This window comes from Tupaia chinensis, unplaced genomic scaffold (genome assembly GCF_000334495.1).
Source record: "Tupaia chinensis unplaced genomic scaffold, TupChi_1.0 Scaffold000070_1, whole genome shotgun sequence".
NCBI classification, from domain to species: domain Eukaryota; kingdom Metazoa; phylum Chordata; class Mammalia; order Scandentia; family Tupaiidae; genus Tupaia; species Tupaia belangeri.
In genome coordinates, this window is record NW_006159530.1 from 3,399,477 (window position 1) to 3,415,186 (window position 15,710).

At 40.9% G+C, this 15,710-nt stretch overlaps 1 pseudogene; it reads right to left on the reverse strand.

The window, feature by feature from the left end:
- Nucleotides 1–15,710, reverse strand: part of LOC106733172 (nucleolin-like) — a 63,398-nt pseudogene that overhangs the window by 23,535 nt on the left and 24,153 nt on the right.

Consider the following 15,710-nt stretch of genomic DNA (forward strand, 5'->3'; position numbering starts at 1 on the left):
GTAATTTACTCAGCATTTCAAGAAATAAAAAAACAGCAATTTGTCCACAACTTTTGTTATTTTTTTTTTTGAGGAAGAATGCATATTTTGACTTCTAAGTTTCTCAAAGATAACATAAGAAAATGAAAATGTAATTTCTTCTTTTATTTTCTTTTTTTGGAGAGGTTTTTGCTATAGGATGCGTGCACTCGCCAGAGAGACAGAGAGAAAGAAAGTGAAAAACCACGCCCCCCCCCCAGGGGGGATGGCTATGCTGCAATCCCTTCTCCTCCATTCTCCTCTTGGGATCTTGGTCACGCATGCACATGCGCCTGGCGTGAGTTTAAGCCACTGGGTCCGGGACTTGAACCACGTCGACTACATGGGAGTCCAGCAACACAGCCATTATGCTAACTACTGGTCTCTGAAAATGTAATTTCTGATAAAAAGTTTATGACAATGCTGTCTTCTCTGTATGTTGATTGACTTATAGAGTGAAGAATCATGGGGACCAGCAGGTGGCATGGTGGTCAAGGCGCTGGACACTCCCACATGGCTGACCACGGTTTGAATCTCAGACCTGGCAGCTTGCTTTCTCACTTTCCCTCTGTGTCTCTGTGTGTGTGTGTGTGTGTGTGTCTGTGTGTTTTTGTGAGTGGTCTTTCTCTGGTCAAATTAAAATAAAAAAGAATAGGTAAATAAAATGGACTAAAATAATTCTTTATAAAAATAATCATCACCTGGAATATTATTTGTACCCAGAACATCAGCTAATGTGCAAAAAAAAAAAAAAAGATTTCTTAAAATAATGTCGGATAGAATGGTCCAGCAGGTGGCCTGGAAGTCAAGGCAGCTGGATCCCATATGATCAACTATCTATGTGTGAACACATACACACCATAGAGAGAGACACACACACAGAACATCAACAAACATACACATATGTGTACCTTAGAGACATCGAAATGTATGTATATGTATATATACACACACACAAATATATGTGTATATATATATATGTTATGTATGTTAATATATATTTTTAAGATAGAACAAAAATTTAAATTAGTAAGTCAAGGACTTGATAGAAGTACCTTTTACTCAGAACTTATCTAAATAGCAGTCATAGAAATTATTTTCTACCTTCTTCAGAAAATAGCAGATTATCTGTCATGTACATGGAAGATGGAGGATTTTAAATCCTAATCCTAGCAAGTTCATTTCTTAGAAAAGGTAACAGAGTGTTGCTTCAAATAAAACTCGTCTTCAAGGTCACACACATTATTTGTACTGCCCCTTCCACCACGTGAAATCTACTAAACAGGTATTGCTGTCTCTTAGGTACAACTGTAATTGCTCTGGTAAAGCCATTTAAGTGCTTGCTTAAGAAGGTCAGAGGGACCTTGAGCGTTTGAACCCAGAGATAACAAAAGACCTATAAGATGGTTAGTGAAAAATCGAATGAAATAGAGAAATCTCAGTGTCTGATAGGCAGAGGTTCTGGCCCCGTGTTCTGTGTGAATTAATTCTTTTATCGGGAATGGTTTTACGAGCATTTTCCTTCTGTGCATACAAATTCCAGAGAAGCAGCTCTATGGACTGAAAGGCATTAGAGTTCAGCCAACTCAGGGCCATTTATTTATTGAAAACTTTATCTCCGTATTAAATTCTCACTGAAGAGGGTTTCATTAGGCCCACAAGACTAGTATAAACAGGGACCTGCAGAGTTATTTGGAAAATGAATCGGGAGCTAACTTCTCGCCTGTTTTTTGTTCCCATTGCTCACACACCAAGGTTGCCAATGGCACCAGGAGGGAAGCATGTGTTCAAGTTGAAATTTTTTTTTTTTATTTCCTGCATTTGAGCAGGCCACAATTTATATCACTCAGGTCTCCTTAAATTAGTCCAAGAGGATTTCATTTTACAGGCCTGCTTGACTGGGATCCTTTTGGCACGATGGGTTCAGCTTTGTATACAACTGAGATTCATATTTTATGTGTGCGTAAAAACCCCAGTCATGAATCTAGCAGCTCGAAGTTTCACCTTCATTCTTTACAGCACAGCTCAGAGCCCAGCACATTTCCATAGGCTGAGTCTCAGGGCAGCTTCTGGCTGAGCTGAAAGGACAAAAGCTAAAAATAGACTAAGAAACTCACAGGCAGAAGAGAAAGTGGGACTCCCCACTCTTACAACGTTGCACATCGCACGTTAATAAGATGCAGACATAATGCCTCTATTCACACATTTCAAATAGCACTTTGGCAAGACATTGTTTTCTGTATTTAAGTAAAAGAGGCCGTAGAATTGCCAAAGACTCCAGAAATCCAATACTCTTATGGACCTATGTGGGTAGGCGTCCAAGCCCCAACCTCCTGTCTGCGCCTTTCCCCAGATAGAAGCCCTCCGGTGTCCAGTCCCATTGTTGCGGTCTTGCTTTTCGCCTACCTCCATTTGGTCTGCAAACCCAAGTAGCTTCCACATCAGGACTGCAAAAGCAAGGTTCTTAGTAGAGCTAAGAGGTTTAACTTTGTTACTATTATCATCTTGTAGGGAATTTTCAGAAACCTCTCTCCTTATCTATCCACAATGATATATCTCTTTTTAAAAACAAAGTGTTAGAAATTTTATTAAAATTAACATTCCATGAGGTCATACTCATACAAAACGAGCCACAAACATTTCCAGGCATGCAGTCATCTCTGTTAGGGCGCCAACTTTCTTCTCCAAATGTCAAAAATGTACTTGTTTTAATAATATAGAAAATCTTTAGAAAGTCATCCACTGTCCATTTGTGTTGGATAAGAAACCTGTTTTCATTCATTTCAAGGAATCTATGTTTAAAGAACCCTTTCTTGGTTGTATATTATATTAATCCATTCTCCTCAGTTCCCCGTAGTGGACGGCCATCTTGATTTCTCAGGGGTAGGGCTGTTTGAGTCTCTTCAAGCTGACTGGTTGTATCTTAGAATCTAATGTTCGGGGCCGGCGTGTGGCCTGGTGAGTATGGCGCTGGATTCCCACATACTAGACTGTGGTTTCAGTATCGGACCCAGAGGCTTGCTTTCTTACTTTATCTCTGTCTCTCTTTAGTAAGCACATGTGTCAAATTAAATTAACAATAATAATAATAACTGATAAAATTAAATAAATAATTCTTTTAAAAAATGACTACACTGTTCAATACCAAGGAGAAGCAGTGTGCATGAAAGACCCTGTGAGAATGCGTGGACATTGCAGAGAACAGAACAGACAGCAATGTACAGAGGAGTGAGTATCCAGAAAAGTTCTATTTAAATTTCTATTGTCCTCCCTGATCATTTGCTTATTTGAACCAAAATTGACTGCCTTTGTTGCCAATATTAATGTCTCAAATGAGCTATAAAACCCATAGGGTTAAGAAGTCTTAATATTTTGGGACCAGTAGATGGTCCCCATGTAATGAGTACTTTATTAGACTCCCACATGATTCACTACGGTTCAAATCCTGGACCTGGCAGCTTAAAAATTCACACCAGGCACGTGTGCATATGTGCCCAAAATCCTGAAGAGGAGAATGGAGGAAAAGGGAGTGTAGCATAGCCATCTCACCAGGGGGTGATTTCTCACTTTCTGTCTCTCTGTATTTCTCTGTCTCTCCAGCAAGCACGCATGCTCTATAGCAAAAATCTCTCTTTAAAAACAAAAAAAAAGAACTGTAAATATTTCAGCAAAATGAAAGTTGTGATTCCAACATAATATCTTTCTTAAAATAACAGAAATCTTGAGGCTGGCAGGTGGTATGGTGGTTGAGGCACTGGACTCACACATGGCTGACTGTGGTTCGAGGCCTGGACCTGGTGACTTGAAAATTATGCAGGGCATGTGTGTGTGCTCTCCCAAAAATTCCAGGAGGAGGGGGGAGAAAAAAAGATTGTGATGTGGCCCATCCTTCCTGGGGATAATTTCTCGCTTTCCCTCTATTTCTCACTTTTCCTCTCACATGCACGCTAAAAAAAAACCTTAATACATGAATAAATAAAGAAATCTAGTCTCTAGGTCCACGATTCATGATTTTCTAATGAGTAATTTCCCTGTTATAAAACATTGACTATGAATTAATTTTCATCAACATGTAAATTTGTTAAAGTATTATATAATCATGATAGATGGGCACCCAGCCCTTTAATAATAATTATGGAAAGTCATTAGGTATCTAGCAACTACATAATGCCAGAAACCTCTAATTGCAGAACAAGACACCTTCTCATCCTCAAAGAGCTTTAATCTATATGCATAAACTATATGTACATATATATAAATACAGAGACTGAATGACCAGTGTGGTGGCATAAGAAATGCACATCATTCCACAGTTCTGGAGCCATATGGAAGCTCAGGGTTCAGTTCCTGGGCGGCCCTGTACATGGCAGGCAGCATGTTCCTGTACTCAGTGTAGCTGGCTCACTGAGTGGGCTGGCAAGAGGATTATGGTGTGAGATCTTGTTGGGATTACTTGTCTCTGTCTCTCTCTCTTTGGAGATAAACAATTTAAAAACAATGAATCTATGAAGCAATATACTATATGACTAATTGACTAAATAATCAATAATAAACGTGTTAAGATTTTAAAGACAGAAAAGGTCAATATGCATCAAAATCATTAGCTATCATAAAGTAGACAGGATTTGAGTCAGACACTAGGGAAAAGATAAAATTAGTGTAAGCATAAAAGAGAGAGGAAATATTTTTCTAGAGGGAAGGGGAGGAGAGTTATAATTCCCAGGAGGAATTGGGCTCACAAGTCAGAGGAGCACATTCGAGGCATGCTGACTACTAATTCCTATTTGTGTTTATGTGTCACACGGTCGGTATCCCTACCTGCAAGCCACAAGTCAGGTCTGGAGCATGTTCCCATGGGTAACACTGGTACAACTGCAATAATTTTATTTTTTTAAATCAAAATACCAATCTTCCTTTCTCCCTTCCTTCCTATATTTTGTCCTTTCTCCCTCCCTCCTTTCCTTCTCCCTCCTTACTATGTTTCCTCTGACCTTCTTTTAATGTGTTAGTGTCATCCTGGTGAAACCCAAAGTTTTTGCTAAAGTAGGTGGACATAAAACAAAAACCCAGTACAATGAGATGTTAGCTTAGATAAATAATACCAGCTATCATAACAAAAAGCCCGCACTCTCAGTAGTTTAACCCAATCGCAAGTCACTCCATCCTACTATGGCAGTGCATTGCAGAATGATGGAGGTAAGGAGTTCACTTAGAGACCCTGGCTCCTCAAATCTGGGTTTAGCCATCCCATAAGGCCTCAGGGGACTTCCTCAGAAGGCGCTACATCTGACTGGAGGATGACATGAGAGAGCACAGGGAGACGGCACTTGGGATTTCATGGGTGGGTCTGGAGCAGCATGAATGACTTTTGTCTCCATTGCATTAACTGAAACTCAAGCAAACTGTGAGGGAGGCTGACAAAAGTGGTCCAGTCATGGCCCCGGTAGAAAAACGGAATCCGTCTGATGCACAACTAGCTAAAATAGTATTCTCTGCGACCGCTAAGAGCTGCGGTTTCACATGTTTACACACGAAATTTAACGGAATTGTTTACTCTGGGAGAAAACACATGGCCTGAGGGACCATTGTTGCTTTTCATTTGTGGAAGTCCTGCAGACCTGGAGGCCATGAAGAGCGTTCATATGGGCAACTTTGTCTTGCCCAGTAAATGAGAAGTCAGTGTGCTGGATTCAGTGATAACAAATACCAGTGACTGGTAGTGTCGAATGGGTTACTCTGTACACAGTGTCCACAGAGAATGGGCAATACCCCTGAAGAAGGAGGTAGGCAGTTGCTGACAGTGAGAGCCACACGTGTGAAGTAGGGGTGCCAGAGAGCAGATGCACTGTCCACCGGCTCCAGGTGGTGGACACTATTCCCCGCTCCCTCATCCTCCAATCTCCACTTTGGCCAAAAGTGAAGAAAAAAGTGGAGCATCTTAAAGGACACCTAACTCCCTGGAGGAAAGCAGCTACAGCAATAACAGGAATTTATGTTGGCTGGAGAATGTGTCAGGCAGATCAAGGACCAACCGACCCAGCTAGAGTGGAAGAGGAACAGAGTCTAAGCCAGGCCCAGCTGGGGCACCCACCCAAGTCACAGGGCCCCAGTAAGGAGACCGTGATCCTTAGCAATAATCACAATAAGAAAGGAAGAGCAAGGTTTTCTAGGAGAATAGCAGCATTGCACACATGCTTCAAAACACTTGGTGGAAAATGGAATTAAAGTATAAGTTTAAGGGTCACACGGTGGTGCAGCAGTGAACACAGTATTCTACCAGGTGACCCCTCATGGGAAGTTTCTCAGTTCAAATTCAAGAGGTCACCCTGAGCAGCCAGGAACACTCTTGCCCAAGGTCAGAACCTGGCGGATTACATCATCAGAACCCTGTTGGAGGTGCTATCTTCCTCTCTCCCTATCTCACCAATGAAAGAAATGGGAACCAGCAGTTAGTGTAATGGCTATGTCGCTGGACTCCCACGTAGTCGACCGTGGTTCGCATCCCGGACCCGGTGGCTTAGAACTCGCGCTGGGCACGTGTGCGTGCATACCCAAGATCCCGAGAGAAGAATGGAGGAGAAGGAATTGCGGCGTGACCATCCCCCCTGGGGGGTGATTTCTCGCTTTCTGTCTCCTATCTGGGGAGCGCGTGTGGTATAAAAAAAAAAAAAAAAAAAAACCTCTCCAGAAAAAAAAAAAAAAGAAAGAAAGAAATGAATAAATAAACATTTAAAAACTAAAAATAAGTTAAAAAATCAAGTGTGAGTTTCTTTTGGTGTAAACACACTTTGAAATCTGCACAATTTTTTCATAATATGCATTTTCTGTGAATTTTTTGAAGACTCCCCCTCATAGATACAATGGTCCCATATAATTACAATACACAATACCACATAGCCTGATGTGGGGTAGGCATTGCTATTTAGGTTTGCTGACGTACACTCTATGACGTTCTCACAACGACATTGCCCGAGACACCTTTTTCAGAATCTATCACCATCATTAAGCAACTCATGGCTGCATATTAATTCATGATTTAAGGTTCCACAAAAGCTGTTGAGGGAAAAACAAACAAACAAAAACACCAGAACCCACTGGCTATTTGGAGTAAAGCAGAGCCTCAACAGTCTGGAGCACATGAAATCTACACACACGTGTTCTCCATTGTCTGAGGACTTTTATTTGAAGAGTGAAATTGTATTATGCATTAATGCCTAATTTCCCTTTCAATATAGCCAAAACTGGGAGGAGTCAGGGGACACTACTCCACCCCGAGACATAGCACAGAAACATTCTGAAGCATCAAAGAGATCTTCTAAAAATTCAGTTGAGAGAGGGAAGAGATTTCATATTTGATCCATTCCTCCTCTCATATCAATTCACCCATTTTGTACCTCAAATACAGGTTACCTGGACCCTCCCCTTCATTTAGCTGTGTCATTTTTCCCATGACAGATCAGTGGTGATTCTTTTCCAAGCACTCTCTACACCAGCTTCTTGCTTTGTGCTTCAAGAATGTTCTTAAGACTACATCAGCATCCTGCCATCTGATCTACCCAAGTTGAGACAAGGGACCATCTTAACAAAACAGCAACGTTTCTGATAAAAAAAAAAGAAAAGAAATAAGCAGAGAGATATAACTTCTTATTTCTGTTTATATCTACATAAATAAAACATGCCCTTCCTCAAGATAGAGTAATCCCTGCTTAACTAGCCTTTTTCATTCTGTGTTTGAGGTGTTTTCAAAGCCTCCTTTAATGTTTCACTCTCTTTGAGCCAATCACTCAAAGCCTTCCTAGGCCCTCAGCTCCAGGCCTCAAGTTCCCTTGGCCTTTCTAGCATTTGCTTTTATCTCTTCCTTCTAACAGCTGCTCCCCGATTACTGTTTTAACTTTGGGTGAGATTTTATTTCTTTCCGTCTCTTTCATCCTGTGAAATAGGCGGTTTTAGTTTGTTGAGTCAGATACTCAATTGTTTTCACATTCTCCCACTTTTTCTTTCTTACTCTAATGTCCTAAGAAGCAAGAAAAGAATAGAGAAATACAGTTGCCTCGAGAGTTAATGGAATTTGAGGCGTAAAGAGAAAAACTGTTGCAACCTAAATATGTGCTCCAATTCCACAGAGACATGTTCTCTAACCACAGAAGTACTACCCTTTACTTTGGCAATTAAATAAAAACAAATGGAATGTGCAGGCATTAAAAAACGAATAAAATGAATAACAATTTGGATTTCTGTTATCCTGTCAAACTGAAGATCTCAAAGCAATTTCAAAATATATTATTAAAGTGTGTTTATCAACAACTGTTTCAGCTTGTAGCCAATAGCTTTGGTGCAACTATAGCCACCTTTAAGAATAATAAGATGCAGATCAAAACCACGATGAGATACCACCTAACCCCAGTCAGAATGGCAAAGATTCATTTTTAAAAAATGGTAAGTACTGGCGGGGATGTGGTGAAAGGGGAACTCTCCTACATTGTTGATGGGGATGTAAATTGGTCCAGCCACTGTGGAAAACAATATGGAGGTTCCTCAAAAACCTTCAAATGGAACTACTATATGATCCAACAATCCCACTCCTGGATATCTACCCAAAGGACAGGAGAATTTTCAGTCAGAAAAGCTTTTGCACATCTATATTTGAGGTGGTATTATTCATGATTGCTAAGACATGGAACCAACCCAAATGTCCACAAACAGATGAATGGATTGAAAAAGTGTGGCACATATACTCCATGGAATACTATTCAGCCATAAAAAACAAGGCCCTGGAATTTGATAGAAAGTGGACAAACATGGAAGATCTATTGCTGAGTGGAGCAAGTCAGGCTATGAAAGACAGACATTGTACGACTCCACTTAACATATACCCACTGTCTGCACTCTGTGGTAGAGACTGAAAGACAGAAGAACATAAAAGCATTGAAAATTGTTATGGACACTAGGAACAAAGTGAAAGGAGAGTGGAAGAAGGGAAATTTGGGAAAAAATGGAGAACTAAGATATTTGTGGGACACAGATATAATTTGTTGCCTGTTGATGATGTCGTGTATAGTATTCTCAACTCGTCTGCTGTGTGGCATATGTCATGCTGGGTAAAATCTCTTTAGAATCTAAATGATGTATAATGATCGACTGTATAAATAATAAGAAAAATTTAAGAAAAAAAAGTGTCATAATCTAGGCCAGCCTCTGTGGCCCAGTGGTAACGCGTGGTCTGTGATCGCGACTGCCGTGACTTCTGTCCCAAGGACTCCCTGTACACACAGGTTCTGCTCTCCTGCCCTTGATTGTGGCTAGCTGAGGCTTGGAGTGGATCACAGCAGAAAGACCTATCTCTCCTCCTCTCTCATGAAAGAAATAAATTAATAAACTTTTAGAAAAGGATAGTAAACTATACTCAAGTGAAATTATGTTCTTAAGCAAACATTAAAGTGTGTATCGTTAAATGAGAAATTTAAGTAGCTTATCTTTTAGGTGAATAATAAACCAGCTTAACAAGAAACCCGACTAAAGAGGAGTGAGAGAGAGAGGGAGAGAGAGGTTGCTATTTAAAGGTTGTTTGGGGACCAGTAGGTGGCATGGTGGTTGAGGTGCTGAACTCCCAAATGGCAGACTGAGGTTCAAGTCCCCAACCTGGCAGCTTGCTTTCTCACTTTCTTTCTGTCTGGAGAGCACACGTGCTCTATAGCAAATTAAAAATAATAAGAATGAAGATTAATAAAATTAAATAAACATTTCCTAAATAAAATAACAAAGGTCACCTGATGCTCTTCTGTTTAGGTAAAAGCAGGAAGTTACCTCAAAACAAATCTTATTATTCTGGGACATACATTCATTTTACCTCTTCATTATGTTAGTGTAAGTTAGCTTGGTTTAAAGGAACCCTTTATGCCTTGAGAAACATTGCTCTTGCGTATACAGACTCTCTACGAGAAGAAGATAGTATGTTTTATACAGGAATCAGGACACCAAGTAGAAGCAGAAAAGGTAGGGACCCTGGCCACTTCCATTTTGTGACCTCATGTCATTAAACCACTCAGATGAAGTGAGATAGTTTTGACCAAGGTACAGGGGATTAGGGAAGACATGATGAGGAGAAAAGAATCTGGCAGGTGACTCAGACTCCTTATTATCATTGTGAGAGAGAGGGCTGGCTCTGGCATGTGTGTCTACTGCTCACAGTCCCTTCTAATCCAGCCTCCTGATGCTGAGGAGTGTGTTTTGAGAATGATAGCTTAATGTGAGAATATAAACTAAAGAGCACCCTCAGCCGAGAGGATGGACTCACATCTCCCTCCCTTAAAGAAGCCTTATCGTCCACAGCAGCATGTGTCTCATCACATCAGGGGATGCCTGGAGGAGGCTCACATTCACTTATGGCAGACTACTTTCCACAGCTACCCTATGGCAGAAGCAAAGGCAATGGAATTTAAAGGAATCAGGTCACAAGATCAGACTTGCTGATTCTTGTCATGGATCTTGCCCTTAAAGTAGAGGAAATTGTACACTGATGGCTAGAATATCTAGAAAGTCTCACTCTTGGACATTTCAAGCTCCATCTTTACTGATTGCATTGCAACCCATTTTAGCTACATCCATTGTCAACCAGACACTGACATACAAGAGTAATTATGATTCCCCTTCTAAATGAGCACCAAACGGGAACGTGACAGAATCATCTGGCAGACATTGCCTTGCTGACAGAGATCATGCAGATGCCATCCAAGTTCAAAATCTAGCCCAGGACTTCCTCGATCCTGGGATATGCTGGATTGATAAACTAGTGAAATTTTCACTGGTTTTAAATGCATGAAAAAAAAGACCATATATTAATTTTTCAAATAGATCATATTATGCAAGATAGATCATTTATTTCCTGATAATTTGATGCTAACATAGTCTTTATTTAATGCAATAACAGTGCATGCATTGGGTAATTTTGCTTATAATGGTATATTTGAAAATAAACAATCAACCCATGGTGTGATGATTAAAGCTGGCTCCCACATGTCCAATCACATGACTCAAGCCCCCTGAAGCAAGCAGCTTGGAAGACATGCCAGGTGCATGTGCGTGCTCCAAGTCCCCAAAGTTAGGAGAAATGGAGACAATATTGTGGTATGGCCATCTCCCCTAGGGGAGTGTTTTTTAACTTCCCCCCTCCAGTAAATGCATGTGCCCTCTGGCAAATCAAAAGAAGAGGGGAATGGGAACCAGCAGTTAGCGTAATGGCTATGTCGCTGGACTCCCACGTAGTCGACCGCAGTTCGTGTCCCGGACCCGGTGGCTTAAAACTCACGCCGGGCGCGTGTGCGTGCGTGCCCAAGATCCCGAGAGGAGAATGGAGGAGAAGGGATTGCGGCGTGACCATCCCCCCCTGGGGGGTGATTTCTCGCTTTCTGTCTCTATGTCTCTCTCTGTCTGTCTGGCGAGCGCACGCGCCCTACAGTGAAAATCTCTCCAAAAGAGAAGAGAAGAGAAGAGAAGAGAAGAGAAGAGAAGAGAAGAGAAGAGAAGAGAAGAGAAGAGAAGAGAAGAGAAGAGAAGAGAAGAGAAGAGAAGAGAAGAGAAGAGAAGAGAAGAGAAGAGAAGAGAAGAGAAAGGGGAAGAGAAAGGGGAAGAGAAAGGGGAAGAGAAAGGGGAAGAGAAAGGGGAAGAGAAAGGGGAAGAGAAAGGGGAAGAGAAAGGAGAAGAGAAAGGAGAAGAGAAAGGAGAAGAGAAAGGAGAGGAGAGGAGAGGAGAGGAGAGGAGAGGAGAGGAGAGGAGAAGAGAAGAGAAGAGAAGAGAAGAGAAGAGAAGAGAAGAGAGAAGAAAGGAAAACAGAAAATAAAAAAGAGAGGAGAGGAGAAAAAGAGGAAACGAAGAGAAAGAGAAGGGAAGAGAGAGAAGAGGAAAGAGAGGAGAGGAGATAGAGGAGAGGAGAGATGAGGGGAGAAGAGAGAGGAGAAGAAAGAGAAGAGAAAGAGAAGAAGAGGAGAGGAGAGGAGAAGAGAGGAGAGGAGAGGAGAGGAGGGGAGGAGAGGGGAGGGGAGGGGAGGAGAGGGAGGGGAGAGAAAAGCAGAAAAGAAAAAAATTTACCGGCCACTGTCCTCAAGTGTGTGTTGACATGTGAGCGTGTCTCTCTCTGAGTGTGTTTCTTTCTCACACATTCCTCTTGGGTTAAACACAAAAGAGTAAAAACAATAATCCATCACACATGCTTACAAAGTATTTTCATTTCTACCTTTTCCCCAAAATCTATACTTTCCCCCGAATATATAGCCTTTCCCCAAATCTTAGAAGATACAAGAAATCGAATCATCAAAGTTAATCCAATTATTAGAGTATTACCTAAGCTTTTTATTACAGATAATGTATCCACCATATTGTAAAATTGGCTGCATGCTAATAAACCCGTGACACCACAGGGGGAGAAAAGAGTTTTGTGCTGGGAAATAGAGCTGGCAGGACCACATGTTCAACTCTCTGTTGTGGGACACGACCCTGAGTTACAGGTACTGGTTTACATACGTCATCTACACAGGTAAGCTTATTTTACATACCATTTTCCTCAATTCATGTTTCTAATTCTAGCACCTGACACAATGCATTTCACACAGTAGGTCAGTAAATATTTTCTGAATAGGCCAATAGGTATTGGTTTTCTGATAGATTATAAAATCTTTTAAATGATGGCTATATTGAGAGGAATAAAAAGAAAGGAATAGAAAACCACTGTAGTAATAAAAGTGGCTAATTACTTGCATTTTCTTGTGAGACCCATCTCAGTCAAAGACCCTATTTTTTTTTTTTTTTGAGAGGTTTTTGCTATAGGGCGCATGCACTCACCCGAAAGACAGAGAGAGACAGAGACAGAAAGTGAGAAATCACCCTCCAGGGGGGATGGTCATGCCACAATCCCTTCTCCTCCATTCTCCTCTCGGGATCTTGGGCATGCATGCACACGCACCCGGTGTGAGTTTAAGCCACTGGGTCTGGGATTCGAACCGCAGTCGACTACATGGGAGACCAGCGACATAGCCATTACGCTAACTGCTGGTCCCAAGACCCTATTTTTTGAAAGGCTTAGCCTAGTATATCAGACTGCTTAGATATAAATATGTAAATAATAGAGATTTTGTTCATAGGAAGGCTTTGCAAACTATGGGCCAAATCCAACTGTTTCGTAAATAAAGTTTTACTGGAACATAACCACGTCCATGCTTGTGTATTGTCTGTTGCTATTTTCACACTACAGTGGAAAAGTTGAATAGTTCTTACAGATGTCTTTGGCCTAGGCCATGTAGCCAAATTTATTATCTGGCCCTTTACTAAAAAACTTTGCTGATCAAACATTGCTATTTACCATCTCTTCCCTGTATATCCTAATCCTAGTTAAATGGCGAGTTTGATTATATGTCCATTAACTAAAATGAATTTATTGGTCCCCTGATTATTCTCTTAACAAATCTCTAAAAGTACCATCCATTCATTTGGTCAATAAAATGTCACAAAGTGTCAATCTCTAGCCCAACACACTCATGCCCACACTCTCCCTCATGCATCCTGGTGGCAGGTATATGACACTTCTTCTGGGAGCCATCTCTGAATCACCCTTGAGGGTCATATTCTATCTATTTCCCATAGTATTTGGTCCAGGCTGAGAGGAACTAATTGCACATCGGGAAAAAGTGGGCCTTTCTACAGTAGGACTTTACAAAATACTGATGCATGCCAATAATGTCAGAGTGTTCACGAAGGGCTATGTTGATGATGCCCCAGAATTTGTTTTAATCAGGTATGGTAGGACATGTAGGCACAGAATGGCTGTCATGAAGGAGACATTTTGATATTTCTCACAGTCCCCTAGAGGCAGGAAGCACAGCATGTCTGCAGGGATACAAGGGAAAGCACCAAGGCCAGATGCAGGCAGAGAGAGGAACTGGAAGTGGGGACCTTCACTGCGTTTCTCATGAGGTGTTCAGGCTTGAGATTGGACAGTGGGGATAATTTTAGTGGACTTGGGGCCTAAGGGGTGGTACATAGCTGCCTAGTAGTTGTCCTCGAGATGATTAGGGCAGAGTGATAGTGTCCCTGGGGGATAAAAAGAGGCATGTGGGGATGCGTTTGATTTGAATTTTACAGGAATGCTTGCAGGTAAACTGTTTAATATCTCTAAGAATTAGCAGGCAAGCCTGTAGCATGGTGATTAAGGCAGTTGGATCCCACATGACTGATGGCACTATTGTTTGTTTGGGTATTTTTGTGTTTTTTGGGGGGTTTTTTTGATGGCACTATTTAGGTCCCAGACCCAACAGCTTGTAAAACATGCCAGGTACATGCTCACACAAGTCCAAAATCCCAGGAGGAGAATGGAGTAGAAGTGATTGCAGCATGACCATATGTCCTGGGGGGAGTTTTCTAGCATTCTCTGTGTCTCTCTCCATCAAGTGCACATGCTCTGTTGCAAATTATATATATATATATATATACACTCACACATATATATATGTTTATATATGACTATATGTATGTGTATGTGTGCATGTGTGTGTGTATAGGACTAGGTAATAACCATGGGAGGGAGGAGGGTAGGAAGTAGTCCCTCCTGGGTTATCAAGACCTCAGGTGTTAAAACATCGAGAATACAGAAAACGGGATCTAGTGATTTCAGAGATAAAAGCAATGAAGACGTTCCGCTGAGAATCTACCCTGATAGAGCCCCTGTATCCTACTCTCTATTTTTCTCTCTCTTTCTGCTTTTCTGTCTTTTCATTTTTTTCTCATTTTTCTTTCTTTAAAATTTTTTTAAGGTGAAGTTTTTTCTAGGCTCTGAAATCCTCCTTAATCTTGGTAATAATCTCCTCCCCTCTACCCCTCCCACCTAAGCAAAAAAAAAAAAAAGGCAGGCCAAGAAAAAAAAAAAAAAAAAAGGCAGGCCAGAAGAAGACTGAGTCTGCCATGAGAGCTGAGATCTAGTGATTTTTGGCCATGTGGTTTTCATTTTTTGCTTTTTATAATTAACAAATAAATAATTTTTGTCTGCTTTATCCATTTTTTCTCTTTTTTTCTTTCTCTCTTTTTCTGTTTTCTTGTCCTTTTTCTTTTACCTCATCACTTTGCTGCTCAGCTTCCACCTACTCAGTGTCTAGACAAGTCTAAATGAAAAGTTGCCAAATCTAAATACTATTTGGGTCCTCATATTCTTCAACTCCCACTGAATCTGTGTCACAAAGGGAGAAAAATGCAACACCAAAGAGTTTGCAGACCACATCTTCCTGTGCATCTCTGATCGCTCAGATTGATCTTCTAGAATTTAGGAAGAAACTGATAACCCACCAGATAACTAGAAATCACAGCAGTGTTACAAGAAATATGTGAAACCAAGAAAATGCCTTACCCCTTAGGGAAAAGAATAGCTCCTCTTCATCCACAGACAGTACAATGGAAATCATGGAAATGTCTGATAAAGAATTTAGACTATTCGTAATGACAAAACTAACAGAGATGGACGAGAAGAGAGACAATGAACACCAGAAGGAAAAAGCCAATGAGTCCCAGGAGGTGAGGAATTTCTTGCGAGAGCTGAAAGAGGAAATACACACCATAAAAAAGAGTCAGATGGAACTAGTGGAGATAAAAGCTATAATACAGGAAGTCAAAGCCTCCTTTGAAAGTATTAAAAGCAAACTAGATCATACAGAAAA